Raw genomic sequence first — 13,679 nt, 5'->3', positions numbered from 1 at the left:
TTGGAAAGCTGCCGCGGTCATCCCCCTCTTCAAAGGGGGTGACACCCTAGACCCAAACTGTTACAGACCTACTTCCATCCTGCCCATCTAAAGTCTTCGAAAGCCAAGTTAATAAACAGATCACTGACCATTTCGAATCCCACCGCACCTTCCCCACTGTGCAATCCGGTTTCCGAGCCGGTCACGGGTGCACCTCAGCCACGCTCAAGGTTCTAAACGATATCATAACCACCATCGATAAAAGACAGTAGTGTGCAGCCGTCTTCATCGACCTGGCCAAGGCTTTCGACTCTGTCAATCACCGTATTCTTATCGGCAGACTCAATAGCCTTGGTTTTTCTAATGACTGCCTCGCCTGGTTCACCAACTACTTTGCAGACAGTTCAGTGTGTCAAATCGGAGGGCATGTTGTCCGGACCTCTGGCAGTCTCTGGGGGTACCACAGGGTTTAATTCTCGGGCCGACTCTTTTCTCTGTATATATCAATGATGTCGCTCTTGCTGCGGGTGATTCTCTGATCCACCTCTTTGTAGACGACACCATTCTGTATACTTCTGGCCCTTCCTTGGACACTGTGCTAACAAACCTCCAAACGAGCTTCAATGCCATACAACACTCCTTCCGTGGCCTCCAACTGCTCTTAAACGCTAGTAAAGCCAAATGCATGCTTTTCAACCATTCGCTGCCCGCACCTGCCCGCCCGACTAGCATCACCACCCTGGACGGTTCCGGCCTAGAATATGTGGACAACTACAAATACCTAGGTGTCTGGTTAGACTGTAAACTCTCCTTCCAGACTCATATTAAACATCTCCAATCCAAAATAAATCTAGAAATCGGCTTTCTATTTCGCAACAAAGCCTCCTTCACTCACACCGCCAAACTTACCCTAGTAAAACTAACTATCCTACCGATCCTCGACTTTGGCGATGTCATCTACAAAATAGCTTCCAATACTCTACTCAGCAAACTGGATGCAGTCTATCACAGTGCCATCCATACCACTGCGACCTGTATGCTCTAGTCGGTTGGCCCTCGCTACATACATGTCGCCAGACCCACTGGCTCCAGGTCATCTATAAGTCTATGCTAGGTAAAGCTCCGCCTTATCTCAGCTCTCTGGTCACGATAACACCCACCCGTAGCACACGTTCCAGCAGGTATCTCACTGATCATCCCCAAAGCCAACATCTTTTGGCCGCCTTTCCTTCCAGTTCTCTGCTGCCAGTGACTAACAAATTGCAAAAATCGCTGCAGTTGGAGACTTATTTCCTTCACCAACTTTAAACATCAGCTACCTGAGCTGCTAACCGATCGCTGCAGCTGTACATAGTCCATCTGTAAATTGGCCACCCAATCTACCTACCTCATCCCCATACTGTTTTTATTTACTTTTCTCTTTTGCACACCAGTATATGCTCATTTATCACTCCAGTGTTAATCTGCTAAAGTGTAATTATTCGCTCCTATGGCCTATTTATTGCCTACCTCCTCATGCCTTTTGCACACACTGTATATAGACTTTCTTTTTTTCTACTGTGTCATTGGCTTGTTTATTGTTTACTCTATGTGTAACTCTGTTGTTGTCTGTGTCACACTGCTTTGCTTTATCTTGGCCAGGTCGCAGTTGTAAAGGAGAACTTGTTCTCAACTACCCTACCTGGTTAAATAAAAGGTGAAAACATTTTTTTAATAATAATAACAACAACCTGAAAGGCGACTCAGCAAGGAAGAAGCCACTGCTCCAAAACCGCCATAAAAAAGCCAGACTACGGTTTGCACTTGCACATGGGGACAAAGATCCGACTTTTTGAAGAAATGTCCTCTGGTCTAATGAAACAAAAATAGAACTATTTGGCCATAATGACAATCGCTATGTTTGGAGGAAAAAGGGGGAGGCTTGCAAGCCGAAGAACACCATCCCAACCGTGAAGCACGGAGGTGGCAGCATCGTGTTGAGGGTGCTTTGCTGCAGGAGGGACTGGTGCACTTCACAAAATAGATGGCATCATGAGGTAGGAAAATTATGTGAATATATTGAAGCAACATCAAGACATCAGTCAGGAAGTTAAAGCTTGCTCTCAAATGGGTCTTCCAAATGGATAATGACCCCAAGCATACTTACAAAGTTGTGCAAAATGGCTTAAGGATAACAAAGTCAAGGTATTGGAGTGGCCATCACAAAGCCCTGACATCAATCCCATAGAAAATCTGTGGGCAGAACTGGAATGGCATGTGCCAGCAAGGAGGCCTACAAACCCGACTCAGTTACACCAGCTCTGTCAGGAGGAATGGGCCAAAATTCACCCAACTTTTTGTGGGAAACTTGTGGAAGGCTACCCAAAATGTTTGACCCAAGTTAAACAATTTAACCCGTCTGGGCTAGGGGGCAGTATTTTCACGGCCGGATAAAAAAAAAGTACACGATTTAAACTGGTTACTACTCTTGCCCAGAAACGAGAATATGCATAAAATTTGTCGATTTGGATAGAAAACACTCCAAAGTTTCTAAAACTGTTTGAATGGTGTCTGTGAGTATAACAGAACTCATATGGCAGGCAAAAAACTGAGAAGATTCCATGCAGGAAGTGGCCTGTCTGACAATTTGTAGTCCTTCTGCTGCATCTCTATATAAATTACAGCATCTGTGCTGTTACGTGACACTTTAAGGCTTCCATTGGCTCTTGAAAGAGTTCAGAAAGTGTAATGACGCGTCTCCTGTCTCTGGGCAAAGTACAGCAGCAGAGTTTGTAAGTGGTCTGCCTGGAGACAGTGAGACTGGAGATGCGCGTTCACGAGACCTCACCATTTTTTTCTTTCACTCTTTGAATGAATACAACATTTACATTTAAGTCGTTTAGCTGACGCTCTTATGTTGTCCAGTTGGAATATTATCGCTATTTTACGAGAAAAATACCATAAAAATTGATTTTAAAACAGCGTTTGACATGCTTCTAAGTACAGTAAAGGAATATTTTGAATTTTTTTGTCATGAAATGCTCGCGCGTTACCCTTCGGATAGTGACCTGAATGCACGAACAAAACGGAGGTATTTGGATATAACTATGGATTATTTGGAACCAAAACAACATTTGTTGTTGAAGTAGAAGTCATGGGAGTGCATTTTGACGAAGAACAGCAAAGGTAATCCAATTTTTCTAATAGTAATTCTGAGTTTAAGTTGCCCCAAACTTGGTTGTCAAATTAGCTAGCCGTGATGGCTGAGCTATGTACTCAGAATATTGCAAAATGTACTTTGCCGAAAAGCTATTTTAAAATCTGACATAGCGTTTGCATAAAGGAGTACTGTATCTATAATTCTTAAAATAATTATGTATTTTGTCAACATTTATCATGAGTAATTTAGTAAATTCACCGGAAGTTTGCAGTGGGTATGCTAGTTCTGAACATCACATGCTAATGTAAAAAGCTGTTTTTTGATATAAATATGAACTTGATTGAACAAAACATGCATGTATTGTATAACAATGTCCTAGGAGTGTCATCTGATGAAGATCAAAGTTTAGTGCTGCATTCAGCTGTGGTTTGGGTTCTTGTGACATATATGCTCGCTTTGAAAATGGCTGTGTGATTATTATTGGCTGGGTACTCTCCTGACATAATCTAATGTTTTTCTTTCGCTGTAAAGCCTTTTTGAAATCGGACAACGTGGTTGGATTAACGAGAGTCTTATCTTTCAAATGGTGTAAAATAGTCATACGTTTGAGAAATTGAAGTTATCATTTTTTAGGTATTTGTATTTCGTGCCACGCAATTCCACTGGCTGTTGAATAGAGTGGGACGCTAACGTCCCACCTAGCCCAGAGAGGTTAAAGGCAACGCTACCAAATACTAATCAAGTGTATGTAAACTTCTGACCCGCTGGGAATGTGGTGAAAGAAATAAAAGCTGAAATAAATCACTCTACTACTATTCTGACATTTCACAGTCTTAAAATAAAGTGGTGATCCTAACTGACCTAAGACAGGGAGTTTTACTAGGGTTAAATGTCAGGAATTGTGAAACTGAGTTTAAATGTATTTGGCTAAGGTATGTAAACTTCTGACTTCAACTGTATATGTGTGTGAATGTGCTTGCAGACAGAGAAAGAGAGGATTTTGAGTTATGCATGCAGTAGTTTGTCACTAGACATGCAGTAGTTTGTCACTACATATGCAGTTGCGTGGAAGACTGGATGTCCTTGAGCTTGTACATGCATCATCCAGAACACACATTCTGTGCACGCATGTGCGTGTGTGTATACAGTATGTCACACAGACAAGTACACAGCTGGCTGCTGCAAGAAGGGACTTCCCCTCCAGGCTCCAGGCGGAGACCACCTCTAACCCACTCTACCTACTTCGTCATCCTGTCAGGGTAACACACACACACACACACCACTTCCTCTGGAACCAAACAGCACACACTTTCTCTACTTCTCTCACATTACAGCTTTTTATTTATCTCGATCAATACTTTCATGTCTTCATCTCAATCCCACACCCTCTCGTTTTCTCTCGCTGTCTTTCCATCACCACCTCTCCATCATCTACTACACTGGAACACTTTGACCATATCTACATGTTGACCTTTAAACAGGCTCAACATTCACAAGGCTGCGGGGCCAGACGGATTACCAGGACGTGTGCTCCGGGCATGTGCTGACCAACTGGCAGGTGTCTTCACTGGCATTTTCAACATGTCCCTGTCCGAGTCTGTAATACCAACATGTTTCAAGCAGACCACCATAGTCCCTGTGCCCAAGAACACGAAGGCAATCTGCATAAATGACTACAGACCCATAGCACTCATGTCTGTAGCCATGAAGTGCTTTGAAAGGCTGGCAATAGCTCACATCAACACCATTATCCCAGAAACCCTAGACCCACTCCAATTTGCATACCGCCCAAACAGATTCACAGATGATGCACTCTCTACTGCACTCCACACTGCCCTTTCCCACCTGGACAAAAGGAACACCTACATGAGAATGCTATTCATTGACTACAGCTCAGCGTTCAACACCATAGTGCCCTCAAAGCTCATCACTAAGCTAATGATCCTGGGACTAAACACATCCCTCTGCAACTGGATCTTGGACTTCCTGACGGGCCGCCCCCAGGTGGCAAGGGTAGGTAACAACACATCTGCCACGCTGATCCGCAACACTGGAGCCCCTCAGGGGTGCGTGCTCAGTCCCCTCCAGTACTCCCTGTTCACTCATGACTGCATGGCCAGGCACGACTCCAACACCGTCATTAAGTTTGCAGACGACACACCTGTGGTAGGCCCGATCAGCGACAACGACAAGACAGCCTATAGGGAGGAGGTCAGAAACCTGGCCGGGTGGTGCCAGAATAACAACCTATCCCTCAACGTAACCAAGACTAAGGAGATGACTGTGGACTACAGGAAAAGGAGGACCGAGCACGCCCCCATTCTCATCGACGGGGCTGTAGTGGAGCAGGTTGAGAGCGTCAAGTTCCTTGGTGTCCACATCACCAACAAATTAGAATGGTCCAAACACACCAAGACAGTCGTGAAGAGGGCACGACAAAGCCTATTCCCCCTCAGGAAACTGAAAAGATTTGGCATGGGTCCTCAAAAGGTTCTGCAAGCGGTACCGGAGTGCTAAGTCTAGGACAAAAAGGCTTCTCAACAGTTTTTAGCCCCAAGCCATAAGACTCCTGAACAGGTAATCAAATGGCTACCCGGACTATTTGCATTGTGTGTGTGTCCCCCCCCAACCCCTCTTTCACACTGCTGCTACTCATATATGCATAGTCACTTTAACTATACATTCAGGTACATACTACCTCAATTGGCCAGACCAATCAGTGCCCCCGCACATTGGCTAACCGGGCTATCTGCATTGTGTCCCGCCACACACAAACCACTCTTTTACGCTCCTGCTACTCTGTTTATAATATATGCATAGTCACTTTAACCATATCTATATAGTACCTCAATCAGCCCGACTAACCGGTGCCTGTATATAGCCTCGCTACTGTTATTTTTCTTTCTTAACTTACCAATTGTTCACCTTTTTTGCACTGTTGGTTAGAGCCTGTAAGTAAGCATTTCACTAAGGTCTACACCTGTTATATTCTGCGCACGTGACAAATAAACTTTGATTTGGAACACACAAGTTTTTTTATTTATGTATTTAACATTTATTTAACTAGGCAGGTCAGTTAAGAACAAATTCTTATTTACAATGACGACCTACCAAAAGGCAAAAGGCCTCCTGCTGGGATTAAAAATAAAAATATAGGACAAAACCCACATCACGACAAGAGACACCACAACATAGAGACCTAAGACAACAACGTAGCATGGCAGCAACACATGAAACACATGAGAGCATGGAGCCTAAAACTATCATAGAACACTACCCAATGCTGTAGCGCAGCAGTACCATGGCTGCTAGGTAGGTAACCCTCTGATGTGAATAATGCTGTGCTGTCCTAGTCCTACTCGGCCCCTCCCCCCCCACCAATCACCCCACCCCAGTTCTACCCTGCCCCCACCAACCCCACTTCAGTCCTGCCATGTCTCCCCACCCCCCGTCCTGTGCAGAGGGAAGGCCTCTGTTATTACTAACTGCTTTGTGTAGCCGAGCCACTGTGCTACATCCCACAATGACAGAGGAACTAGTTTAAACCAGCAGGGACTGTGGGGCTCATGAACAAACTACAGCAGCCCCTCCCCCCCACACACACGATTGGTGAAATCCCTGAGCAGTTTCCTTCCCCTCTGGCAACTGAGTTAGGAAGGATCTTTGTAGTGACTGGGTGTATTGATATTGTTATTAATAACTTCACCATACTCAAAGGGATATTCCATGTCTGCTTTTTTATTTTTACCTCCCTGATCTTTGTGGTTGAATCTATGTTTGAAATGCATTGCTCAACTGAGGGACCTTACAGCTAATTGTATGTGTGAGGTACAGAGATGAGGTAGACACTCGAAAATAATGTGAACCACTTATTGCACACAGAGTGTGAACGTATGTAGGCTTGCCATAACAAAGGGTTTGAATACTTACTGACTCAAGACATTTCAGCTTTTCATTTAATTAAGTAGTAAACATTTCAATAAACATAATTTCACTTTTGACATTATGGGGTATTGTGTGTAGGCCAGTGACAAAACATCTATATTTAATCAATTAAAAATTCAGTCTAACAAGGGGGGGGGGGGGGATGTTAAAGTCAAGGGGTGTGAAAACTTTCTGAAGGCACTGTATGTCAGGAGCAATAGGAAATAGTTGGGGTGTTGGTTTGGGCGAGGCCAGGGCTAATAAAAATTCAATCTAAAACAATATGGTGGTCTGCTTGAAACATGTAGGTATAACAGACTGGGTCAGGGAGAGGTTGAAAATGTCAGTGAAGACATTTGCCAGCTGGTCAGCGCGTGCTCTGAGTACGCATCCTGGTAATCCGTCTGGCCCTGTGGCCTTGTGAATGTTAGCCTGTTTAAAGATCTTCCTCACATCGGCTATGGAGAACGTGATCACACAGTCGTCCAGAACAGCTGGTGCTCTCATGCAAGGTTGAATGTTGCTTGCCTCAAAGAGAGCAAGGCGGCATTTAGCTCGTCTGGTAGGATCGCGTCACTGGGCATCTTGCGGTTGGGTTTCCTTTTGTAAACCTTGATAGCGTCAGAGCAAGCGTAACAGGATTCGATCCTAGTCCTGTATTGACGCCTTGCCTGTGATGGTTTGTTGGAGGTCGTAGCGGGATATCTTATAGGTGTCCGGATTAATGTCCTGCTCCTTGAAAGCGGCAGCTCCAGCCTTTAGCTCAGTGTGGATGTTGCCTGTAATCCATGGCTTTTGGTTGGGATATGTGCGTAGAGAACTGATACTGTATACGCGCTGTTGGGGTGAGATTGGCATGAGCTGTGGGGTTGTCCGTGGGTGGCTTTTGACCATTCCTTTAAAATCCTCATGTCTTAGCCAATGTTAGAATTTTCTGGAATCCAAATCGTTTGTTCAAAACTGTGATATCTTATGCTTCACGGAGTCGTGACTGAACGCTGTACCGGCAGGACAGAACAGCGGCATCTGGTAAGGGGCGGCGGTCTATGTATTTTTGTAAATAACAGCTGGTGCACGATATCTAAGGAAGTCTTGAGGTTTTGCTCGCCTGAGGTAGAGTATCTCATGATAAGCTGTAGACCACACCATCTACCTAGAGAGTTTCTGTATTTTCGTAGCTGTCCACAGACTAAGGCTGGCACTAAGACTGCACCAAATGAGCTATATTCCACCATAAGCAAACAGGAAAACGCTCACCCATAGGCGGCACTCCTAGTGGCCGGGGACTTTAATGCAGTGAAACTAAAATAAGTTTTACCTAATTTCTATCAGCATGTTAAATGTGCAAAGGGGACAACAACCTCTGGACCACCTTTACTCCACACACAAAGGCTCATACAAAGCTCTCCCTTGCCGTTCATTTGGCAAATCGGACCATAATTATATCCTCCTGATTCCTGCTTACAAGCAAAATTTTAAGCAGGAAGTACCAGTGACTAGATCAATAAAAAAAAAAGTGGTCAGATGAAGCAGATGCTAAGCTACAGGACTGTTTTGCTAGCACAGACTAGAATATGTTCCGGGATTCCTCGATGGCATTGAGGAGTACACCACATCAGTCATTGGCTTCATCAATAAGTGCATCGATGTCGTCGTCCCCCCAGTGACTGTACATGCATACCCCAACCAGAAGCCATGGATGACAGGCAACATCTGCACTGAGCTAATGGTCAGATCTGCCGCTTTGATGGACTGTTGTTTCTCTTTGCTTATTTGAGCTGTTCTTGCCATAAAATGGACTTAGTCCTATTTGGTAAAAGACCATCTTCTGTATACCACCCCTACCTTGTCACAACACAACTGATTGGCTCAAACGCATCAACTTCTTGGTGACAGGGGGCAGTATTCAGAAATTTAGATGAATACGTGCCCAAATTAAACTGCCTGCTTCTCGGGCCCAGAAGGTAGGATATGCATATTATTAGTAGATTTGGATAGAAAACACTGAAGTTTCTAAACTTTTTGAATGATGTCTGTGAGTATAACAGAACTCATATGGCAGGCAAAAACCAGAGAAAAAAAAAAATCCAACCAGAAAGTAACTTGTAGTTTTTCCATCTAATCCCTATTCAAACTACAGTGTCCGTGGGGTCATTTTGCACTTCCTAAGGCTTCCATTGGCCGTTAACAGCCTTTAGAAACTTGTTTCATGCGTCTGTTACTGGGCAGAGAATAGGAGCTCAGTCAATGAGTGGACTGCCTGGGACCAGTGAGTTTACTGCGCGGGCACACTGGCACACCGCTCCTTTTTCCTCTGTAATGAATACGCTATTGTCCGGTTAGAATATTATCAAGGTTTTATGTTAAAAAGGCCCTAAGGATTGATTGTAAACATCGTTTGACATGTTTCTACGAGCGGTAATGGAACTATTTGACTTTGTCTCTGATTTTGAGTTCTCGCGTTATGCCTTTGGATTAGTGATCTGAACGCGCGAACAAAACAGAGGTATTTGGACATAAATATGGAGTATTTCGAACAAAAATAACATTTCTTGTGGAAGTAGGAGTCCTGGGAGTGCATTCCGACGAAGATCAGCAAATGGAAGATTTATAATACTAATTCTGAGTTTTGTTGACTCCAGAACTTGGCGGGTAACTGTATAGCTTGCTTTGATGGCTGAGCTCTGTACTCAGAATATTGAAAAATGTGCTTTTTCCGTAAAGCTATTTTAAAATCTGACACATCGGTTGCATTAAGAAGTATATCTATAATTCTTTAAATTACCGTTGTAAATTTTATCAACATTTATGATGAGTATGATAATGATGTGCTCATTCACCGGAGGTTTGGTGGGAATACATTTTCTGAACATCACGCGCCAATGTAAAATGGGGTTTTTGGATATAAATATGAACTTTATCAAGCGAAACATACATGTATTGTGTAACATGAAGTCCTGGGAGTGTCATCTGATGAAGATCAAAGGTTAGTGATTAATTTTAGCTGTATTTCTGGTTTTTGTGACGCCTCTCCTTGCTTGGAAAATGGCTGTGTGGTTTTTCTTGTCTCGGCGCTGTCCTAACATAATCTAATGTTATGCTTTCGCCGTAAAGCCTTTTTGAAATCGGACACTGTGGTTAGATTAAGGAGAATCTTATCTTTAAAATGGTGTATAATACTTGTATGTTTGAGAAATTTGAATTATGAGATTTTGTTTTGAATGTGCCGCCCTGCTATTTCACTGGCTGTTGATAGTGTGTACCGCGGGTGGGACGCTAGCAAGTGACCATCTCTTGAAGCTGGTTGAGAGAATAATAATACAATGTAGAACATTGTAATAAACATAAAAATAAAGAAAAACCCTGGAATGAGTAGGTGTATCCAAATTTGACTGATACTGCACATGTAACACAGTAGGAAACTGTCTATATGTGAAAAGTTTCTGTAAAGGTTAGAGTCGAACTTGTAAACATCCAGAATGAGAGAACAGAATGCCTAGTGAAACAGGCCTGCAGTGACTAACAGTGAGGGGAACAGGACATGTTGGCCTTCTATACAGCCTTACTGCTAGAGGTTTGAGACAAACATGCCCAAGCATGTCACACACACACACACACACACAACGTAAACAACTGACAGCAATCTGGTGGGGATGGAATCAACAGGTCTGCACGCCAGCATGCACAGACAAGAGTGAACAACAGCTATTCTCACAAACAACACAGGAGGGGGCTGACAACATGGGGGGGGGGGGGGGGGGGGGGGGTAGTGACATAAGGATAGAGGGGCTGTGTTACATACAGTAAGGTGGCTGGTTAAGTGACATAAGGACAGGGGTTGTGTTACATACAGTAAGGTGGCTGGTTAAGTGACATAAGGATGGGGGGGGGGGGGGTTGTGTTACATATAGTAAGGTGGCTGGTTAAGTGACATAAGGATGGGGGGGGGGGGTTGTGTTACATATAGTAGGGGGTGGCTGGTTAAGTGACATAAGGACGGGGGGGGGGGTGTGTTACATATAGTAAGGTGGCTGGTTAAGTGACATAAGGATGGGGGGGTTGTGTTACATATAGTAAGGTGGGTGGCTGGTTAAGTGACGTAAGGATGGGGGGGTTGTGTTACATATAGTAAGGTGGGTGGCTGGTTAAGTGACATAAGGATGGGGGGGGGGTTGTGTTACATATAGTAAGGTGGCTTGTTAAGTGACATAAGGATGGGGGGGTTGTGTTACATATAGTAAGGTGAGTGGCTGGTTAAGTGACATAAGGATGGGGGGGGGGTTGTGTTACATATAGTCAGGTGGGTGGCTGGTTAAGTGACATAAGGATGGGGGGGTTGTGTTACATATGGTAAGGTGGGTGGCTGGTTAAGTGACATAAGGAAGGGGGGGTTGTGTTACATATAGGGGGGGGGGGGGGGGTAGTGACATAAGGATAGAGGGGCTGTGTTACATACAGTAAGGTGGCTGGTTAAGTGACATAAGGACAGGGGTTGTGTTACATACAGTAAGGTGGCTGGTTAAGTGACATAAGGATGGGGGGGGGGGGTTGTGTTACATATAGTAAGGTGGCTGGTTAAGTGACATAAGGATGGGGGGGGGGGGTTGTGTTACATATAGTAGGGGGTGGCTGGTTAAGTGACATAAGGACGGGGGGGGGGTGTGTTACATATAGTAAGGTGGCTGGTTAAGTGACATAAGGATGGGGGGGTTGTGTTACATATAGTAAGGTGGGTGGCTGGTTAAGTGACGTAAGGATGGGGGGGTTGTGTTACATATAGTAAGGTGGGTGGCTGGTTAAGTGACATAAGGATGGGGGGGGGGTTGTGTTACATATAGTAAGGTGGCTTGTTAAGTGACATAAGGATGGGGGGGTTGTGTTACATATAGTAAGGTGAGTGGCTGGTTAAGTGACATAAGGATGGGGGGGGGGTTGTGTTACATATAGTCAGGTGGGTGGCTGGTTAAGTGACATAAGGATGGGGGGGTTGTGTTACATATGGTAAGGTGGGTGGCTGGTTAAGTGACATAAGGATGGGGGGGTTGTGTTACATATAGTAAGGTGGCTGGTTAAGTGACATAAGGATGGGGGTTGTGTTACATATAGTAAGGTGGGTGGCTGGTTAAGTGACATAAGGATGGGGGGGGGGTTGTGTTACATATAGTAAGGTGGCTGGTTAAGTGACATAAGGATGGGGGGGTTGTGTTACATATAGTAAGGTGGGTGGCTGGTTAAGTGACATAAGGATGGGGGGGTTGTGTTACATATAGTCAGGTGGGTGGCTGGTTAAGTGACATAATGATGGGGGGTTGTGTTACATATAGTAAGGTGGGTGGCTGGTTTAGTGACATAAGGATGGGGGGGGTTGTGTTACATATAGTAAGGTGGGTGGCTGGTTAAGCGACATAAGGACGGGGGGGGGGTTGTTACATATAGTAAGGTGGGTGGCTGGTTAAGTGACATAAGGATGGGGGGGGTTGTGTTACATATAGTAAGGTGGGTGGCTGGTTAAGTGACATAAGGATGGGGGGGGGGTTGTGTTACATATAGTAAGGTGGCTGGTTAAGTGACATAAGGATGGGGGGGTTGTGTTACATATAGTAAGGTGGGTGGCTGGTTAAGTGACATAAGGATGGGGGGGGTTGTGTTACATATAGTAAGGTGGGTGGCTGGTTAAGTGACATAAGGATGGGGGGGGTTGTGTTACATATAGTAAGGTGGCTTGTTAAGTGACATAAGGATGGGGGGGGGGTTGTGTTACATATAGTAAGGTGGCTGGTTAAGTGACATAAGGATGGGGGGGTTGTGTTACATATAGTAAGGTGGCTTGTTAAGTGACAAAAGGATGGGGGGGGGGGGGGTTGTGTTACATATAGTAAGGTGGCTTGTTAAGTGACCTTAACAAGCCACCTTGGTTAAGTGACATAAGGACGGGGGGTTACATACAGTAAGGTGGCTGGTCAAGTGACATAACTATACTCAGTCACTAAGTAGCCCCCTAAACCAGTGGTTCCCAAACTGTGGGGCGTGCGAGGGGTTGGCAGGGGGTGGCGCGAGTCTATTTAGAGGATTATTTATAGCCAATGGCACCTAACGATTTGTTATGTTTTATTTTTTGCCCATAGATAGTTGTAATTTTTTTGTCACTCAAATGTCACATGAATATACATGGCAAAATGTAAAGAATTGCAAGACAATTAGCTTTAAAACTGCTAAATGTTCTTTGCACCCCATGAGAAAATGTGTAGAATTGAAGGAAATAAGCTTCAACCCTGCAAAATTCTCTCCACCAACAAGAGGGGTGTGAACAGTTTGTGTCGTGAACAGTGCTTGTGCCCACTGAAATAGACAGGGCACAGGTTGTTCCAATGCTGGGAGGGGGCCCAGAGTGAAGAAGTTTGGGAATGCCTGCTCTAAACCACAACAACCTTGGGGGAAAACAACTTCCATTCGCCATCTGCGCCCATTTTGTAGGCTTACAATGTTGTTTAGATTATTGCTTGAACAGTCGTTTAGATTATATTTAATTATGATCGTTGCAAAAACGCCTATTTTGGACGGAGCAGTTATTAGCAATAATGCTAACACTCATTGACATAGGCTGGTAGCAAAGCTAGCCAAAGAGCATTTTAAAAGT

Source organism: Salmo salar, chromosome 06 (assembly GCF_965601325.2).
Source record: "Salmo salar chromosome 06, fSalSal1, whole genome shotgun sequence".
NCBI lineage: Eukaryota > Metazoa > Chordata > Actinopteri > Salmoniformes > Salmonidae > Salmo > Salmo salar.
Note: the sequence above shows the minus strand (reverse complement) of the source record.